The sequence below is a fragment of the Salvelinus sp. IW2-2015 genome, unplaced genomic scaffold (assembly GCF_002910315.2).
Source record: "Salvelinus sp. IW2-2015 unplaced genomic scaffold, ASM291031v2 Un_scaffold1337, whole genome shotgun sequence".
In the NCBI taxonomy this organism is placed as follows: Eukaryota; Metazoa; Chordata; class Actinopteri; order Salmoniformes; family Salmonidae; genus Salvelinus; species Salvelinus sp. IW2-2015.
The window spans coordinates 27,793-39,964 of NW_019942849.1; the positions used below are offsets into that span (position 1 = coordinate 27,793).

The 12,172-nt window shown below is 42.8% G+C and overlaps 3 pseudogenes; all 3 read left to right on the plus strand.

Annotated features, from left to right (window-relative positions):
- The first annotated feature begins 6,231 nt into the window (after nt 1-6,231).
- LOC139024311 (protocadherin gamma-A8-like) lies at nt 6,232-7,187 on the plus strand (annotated as a pseudogene).
- A 1,901-nt stretch (nt 7,188-9,088) lies between these two features.
- On the plus strand, nt 9,089-10,669 carry LOC112070477 (protocadherin gamma-A6-like; annotated as a pseudogene).
- A 468-nt stretch (nt 10,670-11,137) lies between these two features.
- LOC112070478 (protocadherin gamma-B4-like) lies at nt 11,138-11,818 on the plus strand (annotated as a pseudogene).
- Nucleotides 11,819-12,172: the final 354 nt, after the last annotated feature.

Here is a 12,172-nt window from a genome sequence, read left to right on the forward strand (position 1 = left end):
ATCCCGATCTGACCTGTTTCACTACGTAGGGGCAATATCCCTGATCTTACCTGTTTCACTACGCGGGGCAAATACCTTGATCTTACCTGTTTCACTACGTAGGGGCAATATCCCTGATCTTACCTGTTTCACTACGTAGGGGCAATATCCCTGATCTGACCTGTTTCACTACGCAGGGGCAATATCCCTGATCTTACCTGTTTCACTACGTAGGGGCAATATCCCTGATCTTACCTGTTTCACTACGTAGGGGCAATATCCCTGATCTTACCTGTTTCACTACGTAGGGGCAATATCCCTGATCTGACCTGTTTCACTACGCAGGGGCAATATCCCTGATTCTTACCTGTTTCACTACGTAGGGGCAATATCCCTGATCTGACCTGTTTCACTACGCAGGGGCAATATCCCTGATCTTACCTGTTTCACTACGTAGGGGCAATGTCCCTGATCTTACCTGTTTCACTACGTAGGGGCAATATCCCTGATCTTACCTGTTTCACTACGTAGGGGAAATATCCCTGATCTTACCTGTTTCACTACGCAGAGGCAATATCCCTGATTTACCTGTTTCACTACGTAGGGGCAATGTCCCTGATCTGACCTGTTTCACTACGTAGGGGCAATATCCCTGATCTTACCTGTTTCACTACGCAGGGGCAATATCCCTGATCTTACCTGTTTCACTACGCAGAGGCAATATCCCTGATCTTACCTGTTTCACTACGCAGGGGCAATATCCCTGATCTTACCTGTTTCACTACGCAGGGGCAATATCCCTGATCTTACCTGTTTCAATAGCAGGGGCAATATCCCTGATCTGACCTGTTTCACTACGCAGGGGCAATATCCCTGATCTGACTGTTTCACTACGCAGGGGCAATATCCCTGATCTGACCTGTTTCACTACGCAGGGGCAATGTCCCTGATCTTACCTGTTTCACTACGCAGGGGCAATGTCCCTGATCTTACCTGTTTCACTACAAAGGGGCAATATCCCTGATCTGACCTGTTTCACTACGCAGGGGCAATATCCCTGATCTTACCTGTTTCACTACGCAGGGGCAATGTCCTGATCTTACCTGTTTCACTACGCAGGGGCAATATCCCTGATCTTACCTGTTTCACTACGCAGGGGCAATATCCCTGATCTTACCTGTTTCACTACGCAGGGGCAATATCCCTGATCTTACATGGGCACATAGCGATCTCTTGCTTATATGTAGGTTGTTCATAATATATCTCTCACACACGAATTCACCCTTAATCAAACAAAAGTTTTCATTTCTTTTCATATTGCGTAATCAGTTTTTTTTAACAGCGTCTATGTCTCACTTAATTCGCTTTTCGTACAACTGTTCACAGTCAGACTGTTGGAAAATGTCAGACATTTCAGTTGCCCATGCTCCCCTTTTTGAGAGATCCCATTGGAAAAACTTTGCTGACTATTCTGGCAATTGGTATATCCAACGGTCTATTCCAAAGTCTCACCATACACGCCTTCCATCTCATCTCATCGGGTTCCCAGCGCATGTCCCCAGTTATTGCCAGTATAGATGCAAACATTGTGGGTACCTACAAATATAACGCACTGTTATGGACATGTTCGTTTTTGAGATACCTCTTAGCACCCTACATTCCTGCTGAATAGTCAAAAACAGGACACACGCTATTCTGATACAGTTTGGAATACGTGGCATAATCAATACTTTGTGTTTTAGTTTTTTCTTTAACCCCCCCAAGAGCTCTACTTACTGAGTCGGCCAGGGCAGATGTATAGAAGGTCATATGTGATTCAATTGCCTACATTACTGGGTTGGGTGAAGCTTGATAGTGCTATGCTTTTTCCATGGAGATTCACACCTTCCCAAATATGTTGGAATGTGTTTATTTTGAAGTATCTGTTGTTCAGTAGATTGAACTCAAGAGGGACGCTGTTGGTCAGTGTGTTGCAGTTTTAGAGCGGATTTGCAGCAGTACCTCCCCATCATCTCGATATATTAGAGAGAGAGAAAGGCCGCATGCAGAGCGCACATTCCGGTTTACAGAGAACACTAAGCACGGAGACACGAGCTGGGATTCTTTTGTTCCAGAGATACGGATTATTGCTATTTTTTTTATTTATTGTTGGACATACATTGAAGGATATATCTGTTCTCTTATCGGATTATAAGGCGGTTGTTGTTTCATGTTGAAGGGAAAATGTCGGACAGAACAATGACACGGCAAATACTGTTGTTTATCTCGGTTCTCTCTCTCAGTTCAGTGCACGGGCAGGTCAGTTATCCCATTCCCGAGGAAAGGCGAAAGGCTCTTTAGTCGGTAACATAGCGCAGGATTTGGTTTAGATATCAAAAGACTGAAATCAGGTAACGCTCGTATTTATACTGGAGACAGCGCAGAGTACATCGAGCTGAACAAAGAACGGGGAGTTCTCCTCATCAAAGAGAGAATAGACCGTGAAGCTCTCTGCGGACAGACGACGCCTTGCGCACTACATTTTCAGATTATTCTAGAGAACCCGATGGAATTTTATTCCATTACTGTTGAGGTAACTGATGTCAATGACAACCCACCGGTTTTCAAGAAAAAGTGATATCAGGTTTAGAATTAGCGAGTTAGCTCTGACGGGAGCTAAATTCATTTTGGAGAGAGCTATAGATCCAGACGTTGGTATTAATGGCCTCCAAAGCTATTCTCTCAGTTCAAATGGTAATTTTGCACTAAAACTGCAAATCAGCCAGGTGGTGGTAAAAATGTCGAAATGATTTTACAGAAATCTCAGATCGAGAAAAACAAGAGCAAATATTAATAGTGTTAACAGCAATGGATGGAGGAGAGCCTCAGATATCTGGTACTGCACAGATACACGTCACCGTTGTAGACGCCAATGACAATGCCCCATTTTTACGCAGCCGATTTACAGAGCTACAATTACTGAGAATGCACAGAAAAGGTACAGTTGTTACTAAGGTCAGTGCACACGATGCTGATCAGGGCACTAATGGCAAAATAACATACTCAGTAACAAATACACAGGACGTTTCCTGAAATGTTTGAAATTAATTATGTTGATGGTGAAGTTAATATAACTGGGGAAATAGACTATGAAAAAGCTCACCATTATCAGATACATATACAAGCCAGTGATGACGGAGGGCTGACTGATTCATGTAAAATAATTCTTTGACGTCATTGATATAAATGATAACAAACCAGCTATTAATATTATGTCCAAGACTAACGTCATAACAGAAGAATTCTAAACCCGGTACTAGTAACTATGATTAATGTACAAGATCCAGACTCAGGTGAAAATGGTAAAGTCCAGTGTTCGATAAACGACAATATTCCATTTACAATCAATCAACGACAAATAATTTCTTTACTTTTAGTACAGACAGTGACTTGGACCGAGAGAGAGCCCCTGAATATAACATCAGTGTGACGTGCTCTGATGAGGGAGTGCCCTCGCTCTCCCAGCAGCGTCACTCTCACCTTACAGATATCAGATGTGAATGACAACGCGCCTGTCTTTGAGAGGAGCTCATATGAGGCCTACATTTTAGAAAACAACACACCGGGCCTACCTGTTTCACTACGCAGGGGCAATATCCCTGATCTTACCTGTTTCACTACGCAGGGGCAATGTCCCTGATCTTACCTGTTTCACTACGCAGGGGCAATATCCCTGATCTTACCTGTTTCACTACGCAGGGGCAATATCCCTGATCTTACCTGTTTCACTACGCAGGGGCAATATCCCTGATCTTACATGGGCACATAGCGATCTCTTGCTTATATGTAGGTTGTTCATAATATATCTCTCACACACGAATTCACCCTTAATCAAACAAAAGGTTTTCATTTCTTTTCATATTGCGTAATCAGTTTTTTTTAACAGCGTCTATGTCTCACTTAATTCGSTTTTCGTACAACTGTTCACAGTCAGACTGTTGGAAAATGTCAGACATTTCAGTTGCCCATGCTCCCCTTTTGGAAAGATCCCATTGGAAAAACTTTGCTGACTATTCTGGCAATTGGTATATCCAACGGTCTATTCCAAAGTCTCACCATACACGCCTTCCATCTCATCTCATKGGGTTCCCAGCGCATGTCCCCAGTTATTGCCAGTATAGATGCAAACATTGTGGGTACCTACAAAATAACGCACTGTTATGGACATGTTCGTTTTTGAGATACCTCTTAGCACCCTACATTCCTGCTGAATAGTCAAAAACAGGACACACGCATATCTGATACAGTTTGGAATACGTGGCATAATCAATATCTTTGTGTTTTTGTTTTTTCTTTAACCCCCCCAAGAGCTCTACTTACTGAGTCGGCCAGGGCAGATGTATAGAAAGGTCATATGTGATTCAATTGCCTACATTACTGGGTTGGGTGAAGCTTGATAGTGCTATGCTTTATTCCATGGAGATTCACACCTTCCCAAATATGTTGGAATGTGTTTATTTTTGAAGTATCTGTTGTTCAGTAGATTGAACTCAGAGGGACGCTGTTGGTCAGTGTGTTGCAGTTTTAGAGCYGATTTGCAGCAGTACCTCCCCCATCATCTCGATATATTAGAGAGAGAAAGAGCCGCATGCAGAGCGCACATTCCGGGTTACAGAGAACACTAAGCACGGAGACACGGAGCTGGGATTCTTTTGTTCCAGAGATACGGATTATTGCTATTTTTTMTATTTATTGTTGGACATACATCTGAAGGAATTATACTGTTCTCTTATCGGATTATAAGGCGGTTGTTGTTTCATGTTGAAGGGAAAATGTCGGACAGAACAATGACACGGCAAATACTGTTGTTTATCTCGGTTCTCTCTCTCAGTTCAGTGCARGGGCAGGTCAGTTACTCCATTCCCGAGGAAATGGCGAAAGGCTCTTTAGTCGGTAACATAGCGCAGGATTTGGGTTTTTAGATATCAAAAGACTGAAATCAGGTAACGCTCGTATTTATACTGGAGACAGCGCAGAGTAACATCGAGCTGAACAAAGAACGGGGAGTTCTCCTCATCAAAGAGAGAATAGACCGTGAAGCTCTCTGCGGACAGACGACGCCTTGCGCACTACATTTCAGATTATTCTAGAGAACCCGATGGAATTTTATTCCATTACTGTTGAGGTAACTGATGTCAATGACAACCCACCGGTTTTCAAAGAAAAGTGATATCAGGTTTAAGAATTAGCGAGTTAGCTCTGACGGGAGCTAAATTCATTTTTGGAGAGAGCTATAAGATCCAGACGTTGTATTAATGGCCTCCAAAGCTATTCTCTCAGTTCAAATGGTAATTTTGCACTAAAACTGCAAAATCAGCCAGGGGGTGGTAAAAATGTCGAAATGATTTTACAGAAGTCTCTAGATCGAGAAAAACAAGAGCAAATATTAATAGTGTTAACAGCAATGGATGGAGGAGAGCCTCAGATATCTGGTACTGCACAGATACACGTCACCCGTGTTAGAGCGCCAATGACAATGCCCCAATTTTTACGCAGCCGATTTACAGAGCTACAATTACTGAGAATGCACAGAAAGGTACAGTTGTTACTAAGGTCAGTGCACACGATGCTGATCAGGGCACTAATGGCAAAATATACATACTCAGTAACAAATACACAGGACGATTTTCCTGAAATGTTTGAAATTAATTATGTTGATGGTGAAGTTATATTAACTGGGGAAATAGACTATGAAAAAGCTCACCATTATCAGATACATATACAAGCCAGTGATGACGGAGGGCGACTGATTCATGTAAAATAATTCTTGACGTCATTGATATAAATGATACAAACCAGCTATTAATATTATGTCCAAGACTAACGTCATAACAGAAAGATTCTAAACCCGGTACTGTAGTAACTATGATTAATGTACAAGATCCAGACTCAGGTGAAAATGGTAAAGTCCAGTGTTCGATAAACGACAATATTCCATTTACAATCAAATCAACGCAAATAATTTCTTTACTTTAGTAACAGACAGTGACTTGGACCGAGAGAGAGCCCCTGAATATAACATCAGTGTGACGTGCTCTGATGAGGGAGTGCCCTCGCTCTCCAGCAGCGTCACTCTCACCTTACAGATATCAGATGTGAATGACAACGCGCCTGTCTTTGAGAGGAGCTCATATGAGGCCTACATTTTAGAAAACAACACACCGGGCCTCTCTATATTCACAGTGAAAGCCAGAGACGCTGACTGGAACCAGAATGCCCGTGTTTCTTACATTTTGGAGGACTCCTCGGTTAACGGAGTGCCCGTCTCCTCATTGTGTCCGTTATGCTGATAGTGGAGTCGTCCATTCAGTGCGCTCTTTTGACTACGAGCAGATCAAGGATTTCCAGTTCCGCGTAAAAGCGCAGGATGGAGGCTCTCCTCTCTCGTAGCAATGTGACTGTGAAAATAATGATCCAGGACCAGAATGACAACGCGCCTCAGGTTTGTACCCAGTCCAGACTAGCAGCTCTCTGGTGGCTGAAATGGTGCCTCGTTCAGCAGATGTGGGCTATCTTGTCACTAAAGTGGTGGCTGTTGATGTGGACTCTGGACAGAATGCCTGGCTCTCGTATAAACTGCAGAAAGCGACAGACAGGGCGCTGTTTGAAGTGGGTTTACAGAATGGAGAAATAAAGAACTATTCGCCAAGTCAATGATAAAGATGCTGTGAAACAAAGGCTCACTGTTGTAGTGGAGGACAACGGGCAGCCCCTCGTTCAGCTACAGTCAATGTTAAGTGGCGGTGGCGGACAGCTTCCCTGAAGTGTTCTCGGAGTTCACTGACTTTACGCACGACAAGGAGTACAATGACAACCTGACTTTTTACTTAGTCTTGGCTTGGCTGTAGTCTCATTTCTGTTCATCACATGCTTAGTGGTTATTATATCAGTGAAAATATACAGATGGAGACAGTCTCGCGTCCTCTATCATTCCAATCTCCTGTTATTCCGTATTATCCACCGCGTTACGCAGACACTTTGGGGACAGGAACTCTACAGCACGTGTACAATTACGAGGTGTGCAGGACGACTGACTCCAGAAAGAGTGACTGTAAGTTCGTCAGACCCTGTAGTCAGAACGTACTGATAATGGACCCCAGTTCTACAGGGACGATGCAGCGGATGCAGAGTGAACAGAACATCCTGGATGAACCAGACTCCCCAGTAGAGGTCTGTTTTATTTGAGTCATTATCTTTTCCCTTAAACTATCAAAGTGTTTTAAATGGAGTTTGTATTCCGGGGAACATTTCATCATGAGAAATACTCCTCATTCCACTGAAACTGCCATTTCAGCACCATGGTCATGGAAAGCGCTGCTTTGCAAAGAGGCTGTATTTCAATGGACCCTATTTAATAGTAGAGATTAAATCGTACTGGATATTGCTAACGCTTGTCAAAGTGAGGCAACGGTTTATGCAACATGAATTTGATTGATACGTTTATTTTACTTGCAGTACACAATGCACATTATACCATACTGCTGGTTTTAGACTACTGAAACTCGCTTTCTGTCAAGATGTAGCTACAGCTTCATGCAAGGTGTATTTTGTTCTATGACATTTTTGTCCACATATTTCTGGCATCATTGATTTACAATTCTCCTCAATACATTGCCCCTGATGTGTTTGATATATTACATGAGTGGGTAAAGCGTTACAGCACTGTGCTTTATTCCATGAGTATTCACACCTTCCCAGATATGTTCGGAAGGTGTTTGCTTCTTTAAAGTGTATCTGTTGTTCAGTAGATTGAACTCTGAGGGACGCTGTTGGTCAGTGTGTTGCAGTTTTAGAGCAGATTTGCAGCAGTACCTCCCCCATCATGTCGATATATTAGAGAGAGAAAGAGCCGCATGCAGAGCGCATTGTCCGGGTTACAGAGAACACTAAGCACGGAGAACACGGAGCTGATGTTATTTTGTACGAAGACAGACCTACGGATGTTGAGTAATTTTTACTTTATTTTTAACTTCAAAGGAATAGAATATCACAGACTTCTTTACGGATTATAATGTCCTTGTTCATGTTGAAGGGAAAATGTCGGACAGAACAATGACACGGCAAGTACTGTTGTTTATCTCGGTCCTCTCTCTCAGTTCAGTGCACGGGCAGTCAGTTACTCCATTCCCGAGGAAATGGCGAAAGGCTCTTTAGTCGGTAACATAGCGCAGGATTTAGGTTTAGATATCAAAAGACTGAAATCAGGTAAAGCTCGTATTTTATACTGGAGACAGCGCAGATACATCGAGCTGAACAAAGAACGGGGAGTTCTCCTCATCAAGAGAGAATAGACCGTGAAGCTCTCTGTGAACAGACAACGCCTTGCGCTTTACATTTTCAGATAATTCTGGAGAACCGATGGAATTTATAGTATTACGGTTGAAATTACAGATATTAATGATAACCCTCCAACCTTTGAAAAAAACGAAATCAAATTCAAAATCAGTGAGTCTGCAGTCAATGGAGCAAAATTCGTGTTAGAGAGAGCAATGGATCTTGACGTCCGGTATCAATGGCCTCCAAAGCTATACGTTGAAACCAACTGATAATTTCGCTCTGAAATTGGTTAATCAAGCAGATGGGAATAAGAAGGTTGAGATGGTTTTACAGAAACCTCTAGATCGAGAGAAGCATGAGGATGTTACTTAGTGTTGACAGCTGTGGGATGGTGGCGAGCCGCATATGTCAGGGACAATGAAAAATACTCATCACCATCCTAGACGTCAATGATAATGCGCCTATTTTTTACTCAGGAGTTTTACAAAGCAACTGTAACTGAGAATGCCCCAAAAGGTACAGTTATAACTTCAGTCAGCGCATCAGATGCAGATCACGGCTCAAACGGTAAAATTACGTATTCAATTACAAACACGTTAGATTATGTTCGTGGAATTATAGAAGTAAACGAGGACAACGGCGAGATTAGATTGATTGGAAATATTGATTATGAAAAGACACGGAATTTTCAGATCAATTTAAGGGCAAGTGATGACGGAGGACTTACAGATTCATGCAAAGTGATAGTTGAAGTAGTTGACACCAATGATAATAAGCCTAAATATTTAACATTATGTCTAAATCAAACGTGATTCCGAAGATGCTCAATCGATACAGTCTTAACGATGATCAATGTGCAAGACCCAGACTCTGGTGAAAATGGGAAAGTCCAATGTTCCATCAATGAAACAATTCCATTTGCATGAAATCCTCGTCGAATAATTTCTTTACTGTAGTAACAGACAGTGACTTGGACCGAGAGAGAGCCCCTGAATATAACATCAGTTGACGTGCTCTGATGAGGGAGTGCCTCTCTCTCCAGCAGCGTCACTCTCACCTTACAGATATCAGATGTGAATGAACAACGCGCCTGTCTTGAGAGGAGCTCATATGAGGCCTACATTATAGAAAACAACACACCCGGGCCTCTCTATATTCACAGTGAAAGCCAGAGACGCTGACTGGAACCAGAATGCCCGTGTTTCTTACATACTGGAGGACTCCTCGGTTAACGGAGTGCCCGTCTCATCATATGTGTCCGTTAGTGCTGATAGTGGAGTCGTCCATTCAGTGCGCTCTTTTGACTACGAGCAGATCAAGGATTTCCAGTTCGCGTAAAAGCGCAGGATGGAGGCTCTCCTCCTCTCAGTAGCAATGTGACTGTGAAAATAATGATCCAGGACCAGAATGACAACACGCCTCAGGTTCTGTACCCAGTCCAGACTAGCAGCTCTCTGGTGGCTGAAATGGTGCCTCGTTCAGCAGATGTGGGCTATCTTGTCACTAAAGTGGTGGCTGTTGATGTGGACTCTGGACAGAATCCTGGCTCTCGTATAAACTGCAGAAAGCGACAGACAGGGCGCTGTTTGAAGTGGGTTTACAGAATGGAGAAATAAGAACTATTCGTCAAGTCATGATAAAGATGTTGTGAAACAAAGGCTCACTGTTGTAGTGGAGGACAACGGGCAGCCCTCTCGTTCAGCTACAGTCAATGTTAACGTGGCGTGGCGGACAGCTTCCCGAAGTGCTCTCAGAGTTCACTGACTTTACGCACGACAAGGAGCTACAATGACAACCTGACTTTTTACTTAGTCTTGGCTTTGGCTGTAGTCTCATTTCTGTTCATCACATGCTTAGTGGTTATTATATCAGTGAAAATATACAGATGGAGACAGTCTCGCGTCCTCTATCATTCCAATCTCCCTGTTATTCCGTATTATCCACCGCGCTACGCAGACACTTTGGGGACAGGAACTCTACAGCACGTGTACAATTACGAGGTGTGCAGGACGACTGACTCCAGAAAGAGTGACTGTAAGTTCGTCAGACCCTGTAGTCAGAACGTTCTGATAATGGACCCCAGTTCTACAGGACGATGCAGCGGATGCAGAGTGAACAGAACATCCTGGATGAACCAGACTCCCCACTAGAGGTCTGTTATATTTTAATCATTATCTTTTCCCTAAAAATACGATTTTCTGTTGTTTATCCATCGCGTGATTTTACCTGTTTAAATCCAATACGTACCTGCAAGATTTACATGGTCAGACATGCTCTTCATTCCGCTAATATGTGACCATTTCAGCACCATGGTCATGGACAGCGGAAGAGGCTGTATTTCAATGGCGTGTCTTGTAGTTTCCTATATTAGCATAGTTTCAATTCATCCAATCTTACTGTCGTGTTGGTTTACATGGTCATTAATACTTAGGCCTATATGTGTTGATATAGAATGATAGTGCTGCATTGGATCCCATGCAGATTCTAACCAGCCCAAATTCTTGTAATATTTTTCGTATTCTGTAGTTCAGTGAATTTAACTCAGAGGGACGCTGTTGGTCAGTGTGTTGCAGTTTTAGAGCAGATTTGCAGCAGTACCTCCCCCATCATCTCGATATATTAGAGAGAGAAGAGCCGCATGCAGAGCGCACAGTCCGGGTTACAGAGAACACTAAGCACCGGAGACACCGCACTGAGATCTTTTGTTCTGGAGATACGGATTATTGGTAGACATTTTGTTATTTTCTCTGTTTACATCTGAAGGAAATATACTATTCTCATAACGGATTAATATGGTGCTTGTTGCTTCATGTTGAAGGGAAAATGTCTGACAGAACAATGACACGGCAAGTACTGTTGTTTATCTCGGTCCTCTCTCTCAGTTCAGTGCACGGGCAGGTTCAGTTACTCCATTCCCGAGGAAATGGCGAAAGGCTCTTTAGTCGGTAACATAGCGCAGGATTTAGGTTTAGATATCAATAGACTGAAATCAGGGAAAGCTCGTATTTATATACTGGAGACAGCGCAGAGTACATCGAGCTGAATAAAGAACGGGGAGTTCTCCTCATCAAAGACAGAATAGACCGTGAAGCTCTCTGCGGACAGACGACGCCTTGCGCACTACATTTTTCAGATTATTCTGGAGAAACGATGGAATTTTACACCATAACTGTTGAGATAACGGATGTTAACGATAATAATCCATCATTCGAAAAGAGTGCACGTACAATTTAAAATAAGCGATCTGCAGTCAGCGAGCAAAATTTATATTAGACGGAGCAATGGATCAGGACGTCGGTATCAATGGCCTACAAAGATATACGTTGAAACCAACCGATAATTTTGCTCTTGAAATTGCATAATCAAGCCGATGGCAATAAAAACGTAGAGATGGTTTTAAAGAAACCTCTAGATCGTGAAAAAGTGGAACAAATATCTCTTGATATTAACAGCAGTAGATGGAGGAGAGCCTCCGCTATCAGGAACAATGCAGATACTCATCACTGTACTAGCAGCCAATGACAATCCACCCGTTTTTACGCAGCATATATATAAAGCTACCGTTACTAGACACTCCCAAAAGGAACACTTGTAACTTCAGTGAGCGCATCAGATGCCGATCATGGTCAAACAGCCAAAGTAACCTATTCAGTTGAAACACTTTAGATGATGTCAGAGAAATGTTTGACGTTAACGAGGACAACGGCGAGATTAGATTGATAGGAAATATTGATTACGAGAAGACACGACGTTTTCAGATCAGCCTGCGGGCAAGTGATGACGGAGGACTTACAGATTCATGCAAAGTGATAGTTGAAGTAGTTGACACCAATGATAATAAGCCTAATATTAACATTATGTCTAAATCAAACGTGAA